Below are 20,895 nucleotides of genomic sequence, written 5' to 3'. Positions count from 1 at the left end.
AGTATCTCCAAACTGATTTCCATAGTGGTTTTAGCAGTTTACATTCCCACCAACAGTGGATTAGGGTACCTTTTTCCCCATATCCTCACCAGCATTTGTTGTATGCTGATTTCTGTATGAAAGGCATTCTAATTGAGATGAGGTGAAACCTCTTTGTGGTTTTGATTCACATTTCCCTGATGGTTAGTGATCCTGAGCATTTTTTCATGTGTCTGTTGGCCCTTTGAATTTCCTCTTTTGAAAAATGTCTCTTTAAGTCCTTGGCCCATCTATTAAGTTTTTTTTTTTTTTTTTCTGTTGTGGAGTTTCTTATTCTCTTTCTGTATTTTGGTTATTAATCCTTTATCAGCTGCATTGTTTGAAAATAATTTCTCTCATTCTGTTGGTTGTCTTTTCACTATGCTGAGTGTTTCTTTTGCAGTACGGAAGCTTCTCAATTTGATATAATCCCGTCTCTTGATTTTGGATTTGATTGCCTGTGCCTCTGAGATCATTTACAAGAAATGTTCCCTGCCAATATCTTTCAGACTTTCTCCAATGTTCTGTAGTAATTTGATGATCAGGTCATAGATTTAAGTCTTTTTTTTTTTTTTTTTCAAACCAGCACTCATATGAGATGCTGGTAAAACACGGGACTGCTTAACCTACTATGCAACAAAGTCAGCCCCACATGTATTTGATTCTTAACAAGGTAGACCATCTTTACCCGTATCCTTTGGTTGTTTGCACACTGATAGATTTTATATTCAGTTGTTTATGTACAGATAACCAAATATCCTGCTGAGATTTGAAAGGGTGCATAAGAGAACATATATTATCCCAATTAAAACTGGATATAAAGGAGATGGTGCTGTGGCATAGTAGGTTAAGCCTCCACCTATGGTACTAGCATCCCATATGGGCACCAGTTCAAGTCCCAGCTGCTCCTCTTCTGATCCAGCTCTCTGCTTATGGTCTTAGAAAGCAGTGGAACATGGCCCATGTGTTTGCACTCAAGTGGGAGATCTGGATGAAGTTCCTGGCTCCTGGCTTCAGAATGGCTCAGCTCCAGCCGTTGCAGCCATTTGGGGCATGAACCAGCAGATTCTCACATTTCTCTCTGTCTGTAACTCTCTCTCTCTCAAATAAATAAATAAAATCTTTTAAAAATTGATATAAAATGAAATGTTGTAGGGATATTTGCATTGTGTCATTGTTGTAAATAAGGTATAAACAGACTTCATGTGTGTGCATTTTTTTTAACTTTTATTTAATGAATATAAATTTCCAAAGTACAGCTTATGGATTACAATGGCTTCCCCCCCATAACGTCCCTCCCACCTGCAACCCTCCCCTTTCCCATTCCCTCTCCCCTTCCATTCACATGAGGATTCATTTTCAATTCTCTTTATATACAGAAGATCAGTTTAGCATACATTAAGTAAAGATTTCAACAGTTTGCTCCCACACAGAAACATAAAGTGAAAAATAATAGATGATTTTTTAAATGATGATGAAATCAGATCAGACCTATTGTCATGTATTTTGTAATTCTCATCGTAGAGATCTTTGACATCCTTGGTTAAGTTTATTCCAAGGTATTTGATTTTTTTTAGTACCTATTGTAATGTGATTGATTAGAAGTTTTTTTTTCCCAGCTGTGACATTGTCTGTGCATACGAAGGCTGTTGATTTTTGTGTATTCATTTTATATTCTGCTATTTTAGCACATTCTTCTATGAGGTCCAATAGTCTGTTGGTGGAGTCTTTTGGAACCCTTATATATAGAATCATGTCATCTGCAAATAGGGATAGTTTGCCGTTCTCATCCCCAATATGAATCCCTTTGATTTCTTTTTCTTGTTTAAGAGCTTTGGCTAAAATTTCGAGGACTATATTGAATAGCAATGGCAAGAGTAAACATCCTTGTCCGGTACTTGATGTCAGTGGTAATGCTTCCAACTTTTCCCCATTCAATAGGACTCTGAAAATGAATTTGTCATCAATTGCCTTGATTTTTTGTTGAGGAACGTTCCTTCTATACCCAATTTGATTAGAGTTTTCATCATGAAAGTGTGTTGTATTTTATCAAATGCTTTCTATCTATTGAGATGATCACATGGTTTTTGTTCTTCTGTTTCTTAATGTGATATATCACATTGATCTGCAAATGTTGAAAAACTTTTGGATACCATGGATATATCCCACTTTGTCCAGGTGAGTGGTCATTCTGATGTGTTGCTGCATTTGATTGGCCAGAATTTTGTTGAGGATTTTTGCATCAATATTCATCAGGGAAATTAGTCTGCAGTTCTCTTTTTCTGTTTTGTCTTTTCTGAGTTAAGGAATTAAGGTGATGCTGGCTTCATCAAAGGAGTTAGTGAGGATTCCACCCACTTCAATTGTTTTGCATAGCTTGAGAAGTGGTGTTATTTCTACTTTAACTGTCTGGTAGAAATAAGCAGTGAAGCCATCTGGTCCTGGGTTTTGCTTTGTTGGGAGGGTTTTGATTCAATTTCCATCTTGATAATGAGTCTGTTTGGTTTTTCTATGTCTTCATTGCTCAATTTAGGAAGGTTGTATGTGTCCAAGAATTTTTCCATTTCTTCTAGTTTTTCCAGTTTGTCAGCATACAGTTATTTGTAGTAACTACTGATGATTCTTTTTTATTTATGTGGTATATGTTGTTATATTTCCTTTTAGACTCTAATTTAATGATTTGTACTTCTCTCTCATTTTTTGGTTAGTAGGGCCAATCATGTGCCAATTTTGTTTATTTTTTCAAACAATCAGTTCTTCATTTTGCTGATCTTTTTTATTTTATTAATTCAATTTTGTTGATTTCTTCTCTAATTTTAATTATTTCTTTTCTGTTAATAGTTTTGGGTTTTTTTGCTCTTGTATTTCTAGATTGTTGAGATGCATTGATATCACATTTTTGGTGCCTTTCCAATTTATTTAAGTAGGTAACTACAGATATAAACTTTCCTCTTAACACTGCCTTTGCTGTATCTAATAAGTTTTGATATGTTGTACTGTCTTCATTTGTTTACAGAAATTATTTGATTTCTCTTTTGATTTCTTCTATGACACACTGTTCTTTCAGGAGCATGTTGTTCAGTCTTCATGTGTTTGCATATGTTCTAGAGATTCCTGAGTTGCTGATTTCCAGCATCATTACATTGTTGTCCAAGATGATGCATGGTATTATTTTCATTTTTTTGAATTTTCTGGGATTTGTTTTATGGCCTAGCATGTGGCCAATCCTAGAGAGGGTTCCATGCACAGGTAAGAAAAATGTGTATTCTGCAACTGTAGGATGAAAAGTTCTGTAGATATCTGTTAGGTCCGTTTGGTCTATAGTGTCGATTAGCTCTGTTGTTTCCTTGCTGATTTTCTGTCTGGTTGATCTATCCATTGCTGAAAGTGGGGTACTGAAATCCTCTATTACTATTATATTTGAGTCTATGTCTTCCTTTCAATTCCTTAACATTTCTTTTAAATAGCCAGGTGCCCTGTAATTATCTCTTCCAGTTGAACTGATCCCTTCTTTGTCTCTTTTAATAGTTTTGTGTTAAAGTCTATTTTGCCTGATATTAAGATGGCTACACCCGCTCTTTTTGATTTCTTTTAGCTTGGAATATCTTTTTCCATCCTTTCAATTTCAGTCTGCATGCATCTTTGTTGGTGAGATGTGTTTCTTGTAGCCAGAAAATGGATGAGTTTTGTTGTTTAATCCATTCAGGCAGTCTGTGTCTTTTAACTAGAAAGTTAAGTCCATTTACATCCAAGGTGACCATTGATAAGTATTGAAACCATCCTGCAATTTTACCATAATTATTTCTTTTTTTTTTTTTTTTACTTTGTATTTCCTTTGCACTTTTACTGATAGTTTTGCTTCCTTTACCATCATCTGTAATGATGACCATGTTTCTGTGTTTCTGTGTGCAACACATCCTTAAGCATATTCTGCAGGGTTGGGCAGGTGGTGACAAATTCTTTCAGTTTCTGTTTGTCATAAATGAGAGCTTTGCAGGGTATAATATGCTGGGTTGACAGTTTTGTCTTTTTTTCTCTTAAGAATTGGACTATATCTCTCCATTCTCTCCCAGCTTGTAGGGTTCATGTTGAGAAGTCTCTGTGAGTATAATTTGAAATCCTCTGAAAGTAATCTAGTGTTCCTGTCATGGACATTTAAAATCTTTTCTTTATGTTTTACTATGAAGAGTTTGACTACAATATATCATGGCAAAAATTTTTTCTGGCCAAGTCTACTAAGAATTCTAGGTGCTTTCTGTACTTGGATGCCCCTTTTTTGTCCAAATTGAAGAAATTTGCTGTTATTGTTTCACTAAATAGCCCTTCAAATCCGCCTCTCTTTCCATGCCTTCAGATACTCCTAGAACCCATATGTTGGGTCATTTGATAGTATCCTGTAGATTCCCAAAAGTGTTCTTTACTTTTAAAATTCTTCTTCTTGTGTTTGGTCTGGCTGTGTAATTTCCTGTGCTTCATCTTCGAAGTTGGATATTCTTTCTTCTGCTTCACCGATTCTGTTGTTAAGGCTCTTTACTCTATTTCTTGTTTATTCTATTGAATTCTTTATTTCCAAGATTTTATTTTGATTTCTCTTTAGGTTCTCAATTTCGTTGGAGAAATCTTCTTTCATTTCATATATGGATTTCATTAGTTTGTGCATTTGTTTCTAACTACTTCTAAGTAATCCTATGATCAATGGTTTCAATTCCATTTCTGGCATTTTTCAATCTTATCATCTACAAAATCTAGTATTCAGGTATTGTGTTCTTTTTTCTTGGACTGGTGTGTTTGTCATTTGGCATTTGTGGGGATATTTGGTTTCTTCTTTGATCTATTGTTGTGTGGCTTTTATCTTTGGATAATGTGTGACTGGATTAGTAGAGTGTCTTCTTTCAGGGAATAAGTAGAGGCATGAGCAGGAGTGGCTGGGGAGCTCTGCTCAGTGCTCCTGGCTGAAGAGTCACACATCCTTTTTATCTTTTTTTAATCTAAGGAGAGTTTTCTTGTCTGTTTCTGTAGACTCAGCTAAGCTCCTAACCTCAAAGGAGACCAGTGCCTGGGCACTAGCCCCAGTGAGAATATTACTCATTCACTCTGCCCCAATGGCCACACAAAGGATCTGTGCAGTCTTCAGTATAAGCTTAGGTTCCCCAGCAATGCCTCTCGCCAGGTAACCAGGGAGCTCATATCATGTGGAGCCCACGACAGTGACTGTCCAATTCCCCAGCCACACCATGAGTCCTCCCATACATCCTCAGTGTTTTCACAATCCTGGCTCACAAGGCTCCAACAGTCATGAGCACCCAGCCCCTTCTCTATTTTCCCAACCCAACTCAGGAGTCTCTACTTTGTTGGTTGCTGGGCTCAGACATGAGCTGGCACAGCTGTTACAGATGTTCAAATTGGTGCCTGCTCTCTGTCAGCTTTTTATAAGGCACCTTTGCAGGATGATCAGGAAGAGAGAAAACATGCCCCCTCCCCCCCTTTTGTTTTTTCTCCTTTAGTTTGGTATTTGGTAGGTACACTATCATTCATGGGTCTCCAAGCCATATTCCCTCTAGGCTCATCCTGTAGGTAGGTGTTTTTTTTTTTTTTTTTTTTTTCCCGTGGCTTAGGCTTTTGCAGGCTGGTCTCACCTTGCTCTCCAATGCTGATGTGGAGGCTCTTGGATGGTGGGGTCCTAAGTTGTGCACATTTCACCCTCCATGTAGGTCTGCTGTGTTCCTCCAATTTACATAGATTTTCTTCTGCTGTTTTCTCCATAACTCTTGTACCCTAATAATCTTAATATCTTAAGCTGAAAAAATCCTAACAATGTATTAACCACACATATCCTAGACAGGACATATGATTTTAATCCATGCACTTCAAGTCCCCATCACCACACAAATGGAAAAAACGAACTGCTTGAATCATTCCATTTTAATTTAGACACATGAGTTTGCATTAATGTCACCAAATGAGCTTAGGCACTTTGATCCATTATGAAAATATCATGGCTATTGATATAAGGCATGCTGTATACACCCATGGATAACTTTGTACTTGCCAGTTAGTTTTTCTCTGAAACTAATAATTTTTTTTGACAGGCAGAGTGGACAGTGAGAGAGAAGACAGAGAGAAAGGTCTTCCTTTGCCATTGGTTCACCCTCCAATGGCCGCCGCGGCCAGTGCGCTGCAGCCGGCGCACCGTGCTGATCCAATGGCAGGAGCCAGGTACTTATCTTGGTCTCCCATGGGGTGCAGGGCCTAAGTACTTGGGCCATCCTCCACTGCACTCCCTGGCCACAGCAGAGAGCTGGCCTGAAAGAGGGGCAACCGGGGCAGAATCCGGCGCCCCAACCGGGACTAGAAACTGGTGTGTCGGCACCGCAAGGCGGAGGATTAGCCTAGTGGGCCGCGGCGCTGGCTTGAAACTAATAATTAAAGTTTGTTCCAAAAAGAAAATAAAAAAGAATAGAATAACAAGCATGAATTTTCTGTGTAATGTTAACATTGTACTTTTATGGTCTTTATTTTAGAGGATTAGAAAAGACAATTTGCATTGAGTATTGCTTGGGGTCAATTATAGTTTTAAATTTATACACATACATGGTTCTAGCATTGTAGCATAATAGCCTAAGCCCATGCCCTTAATTCCAGCAACCAACATGGATCGAATCCTGGCTACTCTACTTCCTATCCAACTCCCTGCCAATGTGCTTGAGGAAGCAGTGAATGATGACCCAAGCCCTTAGGCCCATGTACTCACATGGGAGACCTGGATGCAGATCCTAGCTTCTGGATTTAGTCTGACCTAGCCCCAGTTATCAAAACCTTTTGGGGAATAAAGCAGCAGATGGAAGATCTCTCTCTCTCCAACTTTGCTTTCCAAATAAATAAATCTTTAAAAAATAAAATAAATGTATACACATGCAAGTACATAAGTATAATTTATGTAACTTATGTGTATTGAGACTTTTTTTAAAAAAACAATATTTTCTCTGCTATGCTGTGAGATAAAGAATGAATAATAAAGTTTTGTTTTCTCCAAGATTTAGGAGTTTCAACTTTTTCTTGTGTTATGGGATTAGATGCACCTTATTCCTGTTTTTACCAATCACACTGATCATGTAGTCTTGTTATTAAAGAAATCTACACATGTGCATTTGGGTTTTTGTATGAATACTCACAAACTTGGGTTAGGTTCATTCTAGTTACACCTCTTCTAACTACCTAGCTTCTAGAACTAAAAAAAATCAGAAAATCAACAAGAGTTTCAATCATTAATTTTGGCAGTAATATATATGAACTCCATTCCTTTTAGTATTAATTCTTCAATTTTTTAAATATGAAAGTTCTTTAAAACAATTATGGAAAATTCACCTTACCTTTTAATTACATTTCCATGAACTTTTTGAAACCTCCAGTATATTTTAATAAATTCCTTGCTCCTTACATAATATCTTTTCCTTTTGATGTCTTTCGTCTATTCGTTCATTTATTTTTAAACTTCTTTCACTGATAGTCTCTGGATTACAAATACACTGAAAATATTCATTTCTGAATTATATTTATATCACAACACTCTCAAATAATAAAACTATCAAGTTCATAGTCATTTTCCTCCTCAGTATTTTGATGATCTATTCTACACAATTCTTGATTTTAGAATTCATACAGTGGAAAAAATAAACCACAGCAGTAATGTTTTCTAGGAGGCAAATGATTTTGAGATTATGTATTTATTGGAAAATCAGAGAGAGGAGACAGAGAGAATAGACAGAGTTCTATTCTAGTAAGCTGCTAGTAAACTCCGCAAATGCTCACAAGAGTTGGAGTGAGGAGTTAAATGAACTAATAGACAGTTAAATCAGTTGGAAGGAAGTTAGGTCAGTTAACTGCTCTTAGTTTTATCAGTGTTAGACAGGATTGTAATGCCTTTCTTCTGATGAGCTGTTATTTTGCTCATATCCTGATTGGTTAAATCTAGCTTTGATTTTTCAGAAAGCAGCCAGTCAGAGAGAATCACTTTGTGTATAAAAGAACCAGTACTGTCAAGCTTCTTTGGCAACTCCTCTCTTGGCACCCCTCTCCAGACTGCTGCAGCAAGAAGTTTCTCATTTTCAATAAACTTCACTTTGCTCACCATGTGTGTCCCTGTGGAAATTGTTCAATGTGAGACAAAACTGAGATCACCTTCATTTTCCCACAACAGTGTGGTGCCATGACTCAAATGATATCAAACCCAATTCAGATGAGCATTGGATTGCCTCTCTGGGTGGATGAGCAAGATGACTGCTTCTGCTTCTGTGTTTTCCAGAGCCTCACTCTCCCCCCTAGCACCTCTCTCTCTCTCCCTCTCTCTCTCTCTCTCTCTGACTCAAAACCACATGGACCCTGTCAGCCAGTTGAGTGGTTAGCACAGCCACTGATCTTAAAGACTCAGGGGTTAAGTTTGCTGAATAGGGGTGGATCAATCCCCCAGAACTGAGAAAGTTTTAATCCCTCTATTTTGCATAGATTGACCCATCATGAATATCTATGAGAAGACCTCAAGACAACTGACAGATCTGTTTGGAGCTACATCCAAGTGCTTCCTGAGTCTCTCTGCTGGACTCCAGACTCCAATAGCAGGCAGGAGTGATAGGTTGGGAAGTGCACTTCCTGCAGGGAGCAACACTAAGACTGGGCATGGTCTGGAGTGAGGCCATGGACTCTGTTCCCCAATGCCTCAATAACTCCTTACTTTCCCCAGGACATAGGTGCCCATGTGGTTCTTTATGGAGCCTACATGAGCTGTAACCATAGAAGCCCCACCCTCTCTACATTATGTCTCAGCTCTGGTTATGTTGGGCCCATCAAACTCAGTTTCTCTTCATGGAAATCAGCCAGTCATATGAGTCTGGAAAAAAGTCTTGGAGTAATTGCAAAATTCAGTCCAGGGCAACACTCTGGAGTTTTTAAAGACTTCTTGGCTGAGCACAAAACTCTGACAGCCCATTAGAGTGTCAGGCTGAAAACTGCACTTGGTTCTTTCTGCAGAGATCAGTTTGTCAGTAAGATTGCACACTGTCTGGAGTGGGGCCATGGCTTTCTTGATGCAATGCCCCAGTAGTTCTTTTTTAAAAAAGATTTATTTTATTTATTTGAAAGACAGAGTTACAGAGAGAGGTAGAGACAGAGAGGTCTTCCATCCGCTGGTTCACTCCACAAATGGCTGCAACGGCTGGAGCTGTGCAGATCCGAAGCCAGGAGCCAGGAGCTTCTTCCAGATCTCCCACATGTGTGCAGGGGCCCTAGTATTGGGCTGTCTCCCACTGCTTTTCCAGGTGCATTATCATGTAGCCAGATCAGACATCAGTCAGGACTCAAACCAGTACCCATATGGCATGCTGGCACTACAGGTGGAGGCTTAACCTTCTATCCCACAACTCCAGCCTCCAAGTCCTTTCTATATAACCCATAATTCAGAGGTAGTTTATTAAAGAGGATTTTTCTTCTCCAGTCATGTTCCTTTAACCTTTCAACTGTCAGTCACCAACATAAGCAGTGGCCAGAACTGGTGCCCTTCCTCTGAACTCTAGCTCAAAACATCTTTGTTAAGGGTCTTGTCACAAAAGCTCATTTTTAAATACAGGCCTGTAAAATATAACTCAGGTTAAGAGGCATAGAGCAACTGTTTCTTTTCATGTAAGTGGCAAAAGAGATAGTAAATATTTGACCAGGCAGAGGCCCAATTCTAGCATGCTGCCAGTAAAAGGAGCTGATCTCTCCTGTGTGTGAAATTCCAACAATCATATATCCAAGTTACAGGCATGGAATGCTCAATGAGAATGGGTGATACAGGCTAGTACGACCTGTACTTTCCTCCTTTCCCTGTGGGCTTAAATTCACGTCTTGATACCACAGGCAGCAAGAGAGTTTGAGACATCTCACTCAGGCAAGATAACAGCTGAGAATGCTTCTGTTTTATCCTCTCATTACAGATTGGGAAAAAAAAAATCTACAGGTGGTACACTCTTGAGGTTCACCATCAGATACTGGGATTTCTTTGACCCCCTAGAACTTAAAGAAAAAAACTTGATCTTTTTCTCACAGCTTGCCCTGGTTGCAAACTAGAGGATGGAGAAAGTTGGCTTCCAGGAGGAAATATTAACTACAGTACCATCCTCCAGCTAGGTCTCTTTTGCCATAAAGCATGGAAGTGGGTTGAGATTCCTTATGATCAGGCTTTCTTTGTGCTATGAGACAATCCATAACTCTATAAAGCTTGTCAGATTGACTCATCTATTGTGGCAGTCCTATCTCCTGAGGATGACAGCAAGCTTTCCGTAATCCATCTACTCCCCCTGTTTGTCCTCCATACTTCATATCTTTTAGCTCTCCTGGAAGTTTGTGCCAATTTTCTACCTCTTCAGCAAATGCCTAGAGAGCAGGTACTTATTTGGGTTCAAGTTTCTTTTTCTCTCAAAATCAGAGGCAGATGGAGGGAGATCTGGGTAGCTTCACAGATGACCCAGATCATTACAGAGAGGCCTCCCTTAATGTAACAGAGGTGTATGAGATAACCTGGAAGGATTTAATGCTGCTCTGTGACCAAAATTTAACAAGGTCACAGAAGTTTGCAGTTGTGCAGTCAGCAGAGGAATTTGGGGACATACTGTATGTATCCCATGGACCTAACCCAGAATTGCAATCTATAAACAAGAGTTGTAATTTCCCACCAATCAACAGCAAGTTCCCCAGAATGACCCTAACTGGAATCCTAACAAACATGCAGACGGTTGGAGAAGAAAGTATCTTATTGTCTGTGCTATAGAGGGAGAACTAGAACCAAACCCTCTAATTCTCTAATTACTCTAAATTATCCTTGATTGATCAAAGGCCAAAGGAAAATCTATTTGCCTTTGTTGAATGCTCCAGGGAGATTTTAGAGAAATATACCCCATTAGAATCTAATTTTATGAGGAATAGGCAGTTTTAAAGGAGAGATACCTGACCCTTTCCACTCCAGAAATCAGGAGCAAATTCCAAAAGCTTTCAGTGGGACCTGAAAGCACCCTAGATCATGTCTTAAACTGTCCACCCCAATCCTTTATAACAGGGATATAAAACTGTCTTATGAAAGAAGGTCTCACTAACACAACCTACTTATTGACAAACACATCTGTAAATGTCCTCACTAAGCAGACTCTCTCTCTGCTTCTTGAAATTTGTGGCCTCATCTAGCTTCAAATGTGTTAAATCAAACACCCTATTATATGCACAAGGGAACCTCCTGTATGGATATATCACCAGCAATATGGGTTAGGTCTTTGCACCTCATTTAATTACTTTATAAAGATAACTAACCAAAACATATCCTCTTTGCCCACGGCTAAAGATCTGTTACCAAATTCAATTACACTACTTTTTACTACGCGTGATGTTTGTATCTGAGTTTCTAGTGATTTAACTCAAAAATGTGATTGCTCTTCCATAACCTGGGCTATCTGGATGATATAACTCTGCCAGCAGGCTGGGGTCTTCCTTAAGGATTACAATACTTCAAGCCATCGGACTGCAGGTGGTATTCCACTTAAAGCTTAGGAGGAAATCTGCATTCTACTAGGGAACCTTGGATTGACCCTCAAAGGAATCCTCTGCTGCTAACCCCAATGATGCACCCATTCAACCTGAAGCAGCCAGAGGGGTCATCACCCCATTCCATCTTGTGGTAGGGACCATTCTTCTGAGGGGGAAATTTGAGGAGTTAAATGGAACTATTAGGCAGTTAGGTCAGCTAGAACGCAGTTTGGCCAGTTAACTGAACTTAGTCTTATCAATGCTAGACAGCTGTGTAACCCTTGCATCCTGATTAGCTGCTCTTCTACTTGTACTTGACTGGTTAAATCTAGGTTTGATTTTCAGAAAGGAGCCAATCATAAAGAGCCATTTTGTGTATAAAAGAGCCAGCACTGGCAAGCTTTATTGACAACTCCTCTTTTGGCGACCTCATCCAAACTGCTTCAGCATGAGGTTTTTCACTTGATAAATCTCGCTTTGCTCACTGTCCCTGTTCCTGTGAAAATTCTTCTTTGATATGAGACAAGATCTGAGATTGCCTCCATCCTCCTGCAACACTGGAAGTAGGCCAAACCAAACCCAAAAGCAAGTAACTGAACCCATGTACCATCACCTGATGTTTTCCAGGGTGTATATTAGCAAGCAACCGATATCTGGAGTGGAGCTGGGACTTGAACCCAGATGTGGGCATCCCTAGCAGTGCCTTCTTACCTGCTGCACCAAACACTTTGCTCTGCATTTTAGGCCTTTCATGGACATAGTTGCATAAAATCATGTATATACTTCACTTGCTAGAATTTCTCTTAAGTTTGCTTATAATAATAATTCACTCTAGTTTTGTTTTATTTGTCATTATTTTAATTTTTGCGCATTTTGTATAATACAGCATTTATTTACTTTGAGTTTCTTGTATTTGTGTGTGTGTTTATGAGAGAGAGAGAGAGAGAGAGAGAGAAAGAGAGAGAGAGGTGGAGAGGGAGAGAGAGAGATTGACTCTCCCACCTAACAGTTTACACTCAAGTGTCCACGATGGCCAGTACTTACCCACGTTAATGCTGAGGGTTGGAAATTCAATCTAGGCCTCTGACAAGAGCAGTAGGAACCTAGTCAAGGAGTTATGACTTCTGTCTCCCAGGGTCTGCAATAGCAAAAACTGGAGTCAGGAGCCAAAACTGAGCATCAAACCCAGCTGCTAAAATTTGAAATATTGACATCTCACTTAGAAGACATATGCCCCATTCTTTGAGCTTTGAGCAATCACAACCTATTAATTTCATTTATCTCATGTTTGGTCAATGAAAATCAGATGTGTTCTCTTTTTTACTGACATTTTAAATTCCCTTATATTTTTTAAGTATGCCTTAATAATTTATATTTTACTGAAATATTCTCAAACTGAATGAAATTTTAATTGAAACAAACAGTTCTTGTATATTACTTGACACTTACCACTTCCTCGTCATCCCACACCATTGCTTTCTATACCTGACATAGCAATGTATCCTGGAATTTTAATTGCAGTAATACAGCATTTTTTTTTATTTTCCCCAGTTACTTTTTTCTTATAGATGCTATCATCAAGACTTTATTTTAGACATAAAATTCTTTCAGTATGCTCTTTTTCTGACTCTGTACTTACCTAAAAATGTATTATTTGATCTCTGATTACTTTATCCATTTATATGATAACATTTTATTCAAAACGAAACAATTTGTACAGTGAAGTTGTACTCAATTATTATTGATTTTATCATTCAAATGCAACATGCTTCACTTTTTAAAAAGTTATATTTAGTGTTTTGCATTCTGACATAAGGAAGGAAGATAAAATTAATAATCATAACATTCATCATTTTATGCACTACTTCCTGCCACTCTGCTAGTTTTATTATGTGCATCACCCCGTTCAAAAAAACTGATTTAGGATTACAAAAAAATTAACTTCCAATGCAAAATTAGTTTTGGAGATAAGGTTTCAAATATGTGACCCTGGATCAAAAGTACCTCTGAAAAAAAAAGTACATCTGTCTTTCACTCTGCTGTCTTATGACACATCCTAGAACCAATATTTTCATTAAATATAATAAAACTATTATTACACAAATAATAAAAAATAAATACATATTTATTCTATAAGTATAATAAAATAATTATAAAACAAATATATAGTCTAAGTGCAGGAAATGGAATTTCAGGGGAAGTCAGGTTTACAGTCTCTTCCTTTTTTTTATTGTTTTGACAGGCATAGTTAGGCAGTGAGAGAGAGAGAGAGAATTATAGACAGTGAGAGAGAGAAAGGTCATCCTTCTGTTGGTTCCCTCCCCTAATGGCCGCTACAGCCTGTGCTGTGCTGATCTGAAGCCAGGAGCTGGGTGCTTCCTCCTGGTCTCCCATGCGGGTGCAGGGACCCAAGCACTTTGGGCCATCCTCCGCTGCCCTCCTGGGCCACAGCTGAGAGCTGGACTGGAAGAGGAGCAACCGGCACTAGTACCCAGAGTCCCAACCGGGATTAGAACCCCGGGGTGCCAGTGCCACAGGCAGAGGATTACCCAAGTGAGCCACGGCACTGGCCAGGTTTAGTCTTAAGCTTTGTCTAAGTCATTATACTAACAGCTGATTCCCTATAATGTACTGCTATTTTGTACTTCTATTTTGATGAATCTTTTGAAGCACTGTTTTATTTTTGTTGTACATTGAATTTACAGAACTATCAACTGCAATTATGTTCATTCCTTATTCTTGATATCATATTATACTAGCCTTAAAAAGAAAGTTAAAGGAGTAAGATGCAGTTCATTTTCTCCAGTCTACAAAATTCAGTAAAAAAGTTGCTATCATCACCTTTATAAACTACTCATAGACAACTAAAAAGAATTGTTAGCCTCAAGCAGTATCATTTATTAGTATTTTACTAGTGTTGATAATAGAATACAGCAAAATAAGAGCTTGTTTCTCTTTTACCCCTTTGGACATAGCACCAAAACAACTTCAGAATCTATGTTTCAGCATCTGATAGAATTTGATATGGCAGTGACTTTTCCATTCTACTATTGAAAGCGTCACTTACCTTTGTTGTAGCTTAGACTGCAGTCCATTATTCCTAATCAGAGGTACACCCTTTTGCTTCCCACTGTGTGAAACTTTAGTCTCTACTGATTGTGATTCTTTCTATCCACACATGAACGCTCCACATAGGAAGAAATATCTATATACAGGATAATGAACTGGTGTACTAATAAGCCAATAAAAACATCACAGTGTTGAATGTTTATTGAGCCTTGGCTCAATGTGTCCTAAATAAAATATATATTAAATAAAGCTCTTTACATGATGAAATGATAAGTAATTGGATTTAGAGGATGATGGGTAGAGATATTAGAACTGGCAAAATTTCAAGTCTCAGTGCTTGCTTCTACTATGAGGCAAGCCAGAATAAGTTTTTTTGTGTGTGTAAATGATGTCAGATTATAGACAACTTTGAGTATCCTTTTAAATCATACAGCAGAGAGTAATAAGAACAGCAAATCAAAATATGAAATATGTAAAAGTTGAACATAAAAATATGAGTGTAAATGATGTGACCTTTGTTGCAGAATTGAGATAGAGAGAAGAGTGATCAACTACAGTTGGGTAGAACCACACTTATGGAATAGGTGAGAATAGAGAGACTAGGGAAAGTAGTAAGTAAAAAAGTAAAATTAAAGTTCTTTCTTTTTTTAACTTGTATTTAATAAATTTAAATTTCCAAAGTACAACTTTTGAATTATAGTGGCTTTCCCCCCATAACCTGCCTCCCATCCACAACCAACCCATCTCCCACACCCTCTCCCATCCCATTCACAACAAGATTCATTTTCAATTATCTTTCTACACAGAAGAAGATCAATTTCATATACACTAAGTAAAGATTTCAACAGTTTGCACCCACACAGAAACAAAGTGTAAAGTACTGTATAAGTACTAGTTTTATTGTTAATTCACATAGTACAACACATTAAGGACCGAGATCCTACATGGCAAGTAAGTGCACTGTGACTCCTGTTGTTGATTTAAAAATTGACATTCTTATTTATGACATCAGTAATCACCTGAGGCTCTTGTCATGAGCTGCCAAGGCTATGGAAGACTCTTGAGTTTGCCAAGTCCGATCTTATTTAGACAAGCCCATAGTCAAAGTGGAAGTTCTCTCTTCCCTTCAGAGAAAGGTACCTCCTTCTTTGATGGCCCTTTCTTTCCACTGGGATCTTGCTCACAGAGATCCTTCATTTAGGTAATTTTTTTTTTTGTTGCCAGAGTGTCTTGGCTTTCCATGTCTTAAATAATCTCATGGGCTTTTTAGCTGGATCTGAATGCCTTAAGGGCTGATTCTGAGGCCAGAGTGCTGTTTAGGACATCCGCCATTCTATGAGTCTGCTGTGTATCCCACTTCCCATGTTGGATCGTTGTCTCCCTTTTTTATTCTATCGGTTAGTATTAGCAGACACTAGTCTTGGTTATGTGATCCCTTTGACATTTAATCCTAACATTATGATCGATTGTGAACTGAAACTGATCACTTGAACAAGTGAGATAAATTGGTACATGCCACCTTGATGGGACTGAATTGGAATCCCCTGGCATGTATCTAAATCTCCCATTAGGGGTAGGTCCAATTGAGCATGTGCCAAGCTATACATCTCCTCTCTCTCTTATTCTCACTCTAATATTTAATGGGCATCACTTTCTGTTAAATTTAAACACCTAAGAATAATTATGTGTTAATGAAAAAGTTCAACTAATGATATTAAGTTGAACAAAAAAATACTAAAATCAATAAAGTATTAAGTTGCCCCTCGACAGTCAGGACAAGGGCTGATCAAGTCACCGTTTCTCATAGTGTTCATTTCACTTCAACAGGTTTCCTTTTAGGTGCTCATATGTTACCGATTAGGGAAAACATATATTTGTCCCTCTGGGACTGGCTTAATTCACTCAGTATGATGTTTTCCAGATTCCTCCATTTTGTGCAAATGACCAGATTTCATTGTTTTTTTTTTTTTTTTACTGCTATATAGTATTCTATAGAGTATATATCCTATAATTTCTTTATCCAGTATACTGTCGATAGGCATTAGGTTGATTCCCTGTCTTAGCTATTGTGAACTCAGCTGCAATATACATTGATGTGCAGACAGCTCTTTTATTTGCCAATTTAATTTCCTTTGGGTAAATTCCAAGGAGTGGGATGGTTGGGTTGTATGGTAGGGTTATATTCAGGTTTCTGAGGAATCTCCAAACTGACTTCCATAGTGGCTTTACCAGTTTGCATTCCCACCAACAGTGGGATAGTGTCCCTTTTTCCCCACATCCTCACCAAAACCTGTTGTTGGTAGATTTCTGTATGTGATCCATTCTCACCGGGGTGAGGTGAAACCTCATTGTGGTTTTGATTTGCATTTCCCTGATTGCTAGTGATCCTGAACATTTTTTTTTCATGTGCCTGTTTGCCATTTGGATTTCTGCTTTTGAAAAATGTCTATTGAGGTCTTTGGCCCATCTCTTTTTTTTTAACTTTTATTTAATGAATATAAATTTCCAAAGTACGACTTATGGATTACAATGGCTTCCCCCCCATACCGTCCCTCCCACCCACAACCCTCCCCTTTCCCACTCCCTCTCCCCTTCCATTCACATCAAGATACATTTTCGATTATCTTAATATACAGAAGATCAGCTTAGTATACATTAAGTAAGGATTTCAACAGTTTGCTCCCACACAGAAACATAAAGTGAAAAATAATAGATGATTTTTTTAAATGATGATGAAATCAGATCAGACCTATTGTCATGTTTAATCCCAGTGAGAGTCAAGTTGGGAATTGATAATTTCTTTTTTTTTTTTTTTTTACAGAAGATCAGTTTAGTATGCATTAAGTAAAGATTTCAACAGTTTGCACCCCCATAGAAACACAAAGTGAAATATATTGTTTGAGTACTAGTTATAGCATTAAATCACAATGTACAGCACACTAAGGAGAGAGATCCTACATGAGGAGTAAGTGCACAGTGACTCCTGTTGTTGACTTTACCAATTGACACTCCTGTCTATGGCATCAGTAATCTCCCTATGCTCCAGTCATGAGTTGCCAAGGCTATGGAAGCCTTTTGAGTTCGCCGACTCCAATCTTATTTAGACAAGGTCATAGTCAAAGTGGAAGTTCTCTCCTCCCTTCAGAGAAAAGTACCTCCTTCTTTGAAGACCTGTTCTTTCCACTGGGATCTCACTCACAGAGATCTTTTGCCAGAATGTCTTGGATTTCCATGCCTGAAATACTCTCATGGGCTTTTCAGCCAGATCCGAATGCCTTTAGGGCTGATTCTGAGGCCAGAGTGCTATTTAGGACATCTGCCATTCTATGAGTCTGCTGAGTATCTCACTTCCCATGTTGGATCACTCTCCCCTTTATTCATTCTATCGGTTAGTGTTAGCAGGTACTAGACTTGTTTATGTGCTCCCTTTGACTCTTAGTCCTTTCATTATGATCAATGGTGAACTGAAATTGATCACTGGGACTAGTGAGATGGCATTGGTACATGCCACCTTGATGGGATTGAATTGGAATCCCCTGGTATGTTTCTAACTCTACCATTTGGGGCAAGTCAGCTTGAGCATGTCCCAAATTATACATCTCTTCCCTCTCTTATTCCCACTCTTATGTTTAACAGGGATCCCATTTCAGTTAATTTTCAACACTTAAGAATAACTGTGTATTAATTACAGAATTAAACCAGTCATATTAAGTAGAACAGACAAAAAAACTACTAAGAGGGATAATGTATTAAGTTGTTCATTAACAGTCAGGGCTAGGCTGATCAAGTCACCATTTCCCATAGTGTCCATTTCACTTCAACATGTTTCCTTTTTGGTGTTCAGTCAGTTGTCACCGATCAGGGAGAACATATGGTATTTGTCCCTTTGGGACTGGCTTAATTCACTCAATATGATGTGTTCCAGATTCCTCCATTTTGTTGCAAATGACTGGATTTCGTTGTTTCTTACTGCGGTATAGTATTCTAAAGAATACATATCCCATAATTTCTTTATCCAGTCTACTGTTGATGGGCATTTAGGTTGGTTCCAGGTCTTAGCTATTGTGAATTGAGATGCAATAAACATTAGGGTGCAGACCACTTTTTTGTTTGCCAATTTAAACTCCTTTGGGTAAATCCCAAGGAGTGGGATGGCTGGGTCGAAAGGTAGGGTTATCTTCAGGTTTCTGAGGAATCTCCAGACTGACTTCCATAGTGGCTTGACCAGTTTGCATTCCCACCAACAGTGGGTTAGTGTCCCTTTTTCCCCACATCCTCGCCAGCATCTGTTGTTGGTAGATTTCTGAATGTGAGCCATTCTAACCGGGGTGAGGTGGAACCTCATTGTAGTTTTGATTTGCATTTCCCTGATTGCTAATGACCTTGATCATTTTTTCATGTGCCTGTTGGCCATTTGGATTTCCTCTTTTGAAAAATGTCTATTGAGGTCCTTAAGTTTGGCAAAGTAGCAGGGTATAAAATCAATGAACAAAAATCAACAGCCTTTGTATACACAGACAATGCCATGGCTGAGGAAGAACTTCTAAGATCAATCCCATTCACAATAGCTACAAAAACAATCAAATACCTTGGAATAAACTTAACCAAGGACGTTAAAGATCTCTACGATGAAAATTACAAAACCTTAAAGAAAGAAATAGAAGAGGATACCAAGAAATGGAAAAATCTTCCGTGCTCATGGATTGGAAGAATCAATATCATCAAAATGTCCATTCTCCCAAAAGCAATTTATAGATTCAATGCAATACCAATCAAGATACCGAAGACCTTCTTCTCAGATCTGGAAAAAATGGTGCTGAAATTCATATGGAGGCACAAGAGACCTCGAATAGCTAAAGCAATCTTGTACAACAAAAACAAAGCCGGAGGCATCACAATACCAGATTTCAGGACATACTACAGGGCAGTTGTAATCAAAACAGCATGGTACTGGTACAGAAACAGATGGATAGACCAATGGAACAGAATTGAAACACCAGAAATCAACCCAAACATCTATAGCCAACTTATATTTGATCAAGGATCTAAAACCAATTCCTGGAGCAAGGACAGTCTATTCAATAAATGGTGCTGGGAAAACTGGATTTCCACGTGCAGAAGCATGAAGCAAGACCCCTACCTTTCACCTTACACAAAAATCCACTCAACATGGATTAAAGACCTAAATCTACGACCTGACACCATCAAGTTACTAGAGAACATTGGAGAAACCCTTCAAGATATTGGCACAGGCAAAGAATTTCTGGAAGAAGACCCGGGAGGCACAGGCAGTCAAAGCCAAAATAAACTATTGGGATTGCATCAAATTGAGAAGTTTCTGTACTGCAAAAGAAACAGTCAGGAGAGTGAAGAGACAACCGACAGAATGGGAAAAAAATATTTGCAAACTATGCAACAGATAAAGGGTTAATAACCAGAATCTACAAAGAGATCAAGAAACTCCACAACATCAAAACAAACAACCCTCTTCAGAGACATCTCTGACTGTTTCTTTTGCAGTACAGAAACTTCTCAATTTGATGCAATCCCAATTGTTAATTTTGGCTTTGACTGCCTGTGCCTCCAGGGTCTTCTCCAAGAAATCTTTGCCTGTGCCAATATCTTGCAGGGTTTCTACAATGTTCTCTAATAATTTAATGGTGTTGGGTCGTAGATTTAGATCTTTAATCCATGTTGAGTGGATTTTTGTGTAAGGTGTAAGTTAGGGGTCTTGCTTCATGTTTCTGCACATGGAAATCCAGTTTTCCCAGCACCATTTATTGAATAGACTGTCCTTGCTCCAGGAATTTGTTTTAGATCCTTGGTCAAATATAAGTAGGCTGTAGATGTTTGGATTGATTTGTTGTGTTTTTATGCAGCTCCATTGGTCTATCCATCTGTTTCTGTACCAGTACCATGCTGTTTTGAATATAACTGCCCTGTAGTATGTACTTAAACGTGGTATTGTGATGCCTTAGGCTTTGTTTTTGTTGTACAAGATTGCTTTAGCTATTCAAGGTCTCCTTTGCCTCCACATGAATTTCAGCACAATTTTTTCCAGATCTGAGTAGAATGTCTTCGGTATTTTGATTGGTATTGCATTAAATTTATAAATTGCTTTTGGGAGAATGCACATTTTGATGACATTGATTCTTCCAATCCATGAGCATGGAAGATTTTTCCATTTTTTTGGTATCCTCTTCCATTTCCTTCTTTAAGATTTTGTAATTCTCATTGTAGAGATCTTTGATGTCTTTATTA

Source organism: Oryctolagus cuniculus, chromosome 9 (genome assembly GCF_051225735.1).
Source record: "Oryctolagus cuniculus isolate XC-2025 breed Fujian yellow rabbit chromosome 9, ASM5122573v1, whole genome shotgun sequence".
In the NCBI taxonomy this organism is placed as follows: Eukaryota; Metazoa; Chordata; class Mammalia; order Lagomorpha; family Leporidae; genus Oryctolagus; species Oryctolagus cuniculus.
Note: the sequence above shows the minus strand (reverse complement) of the source record.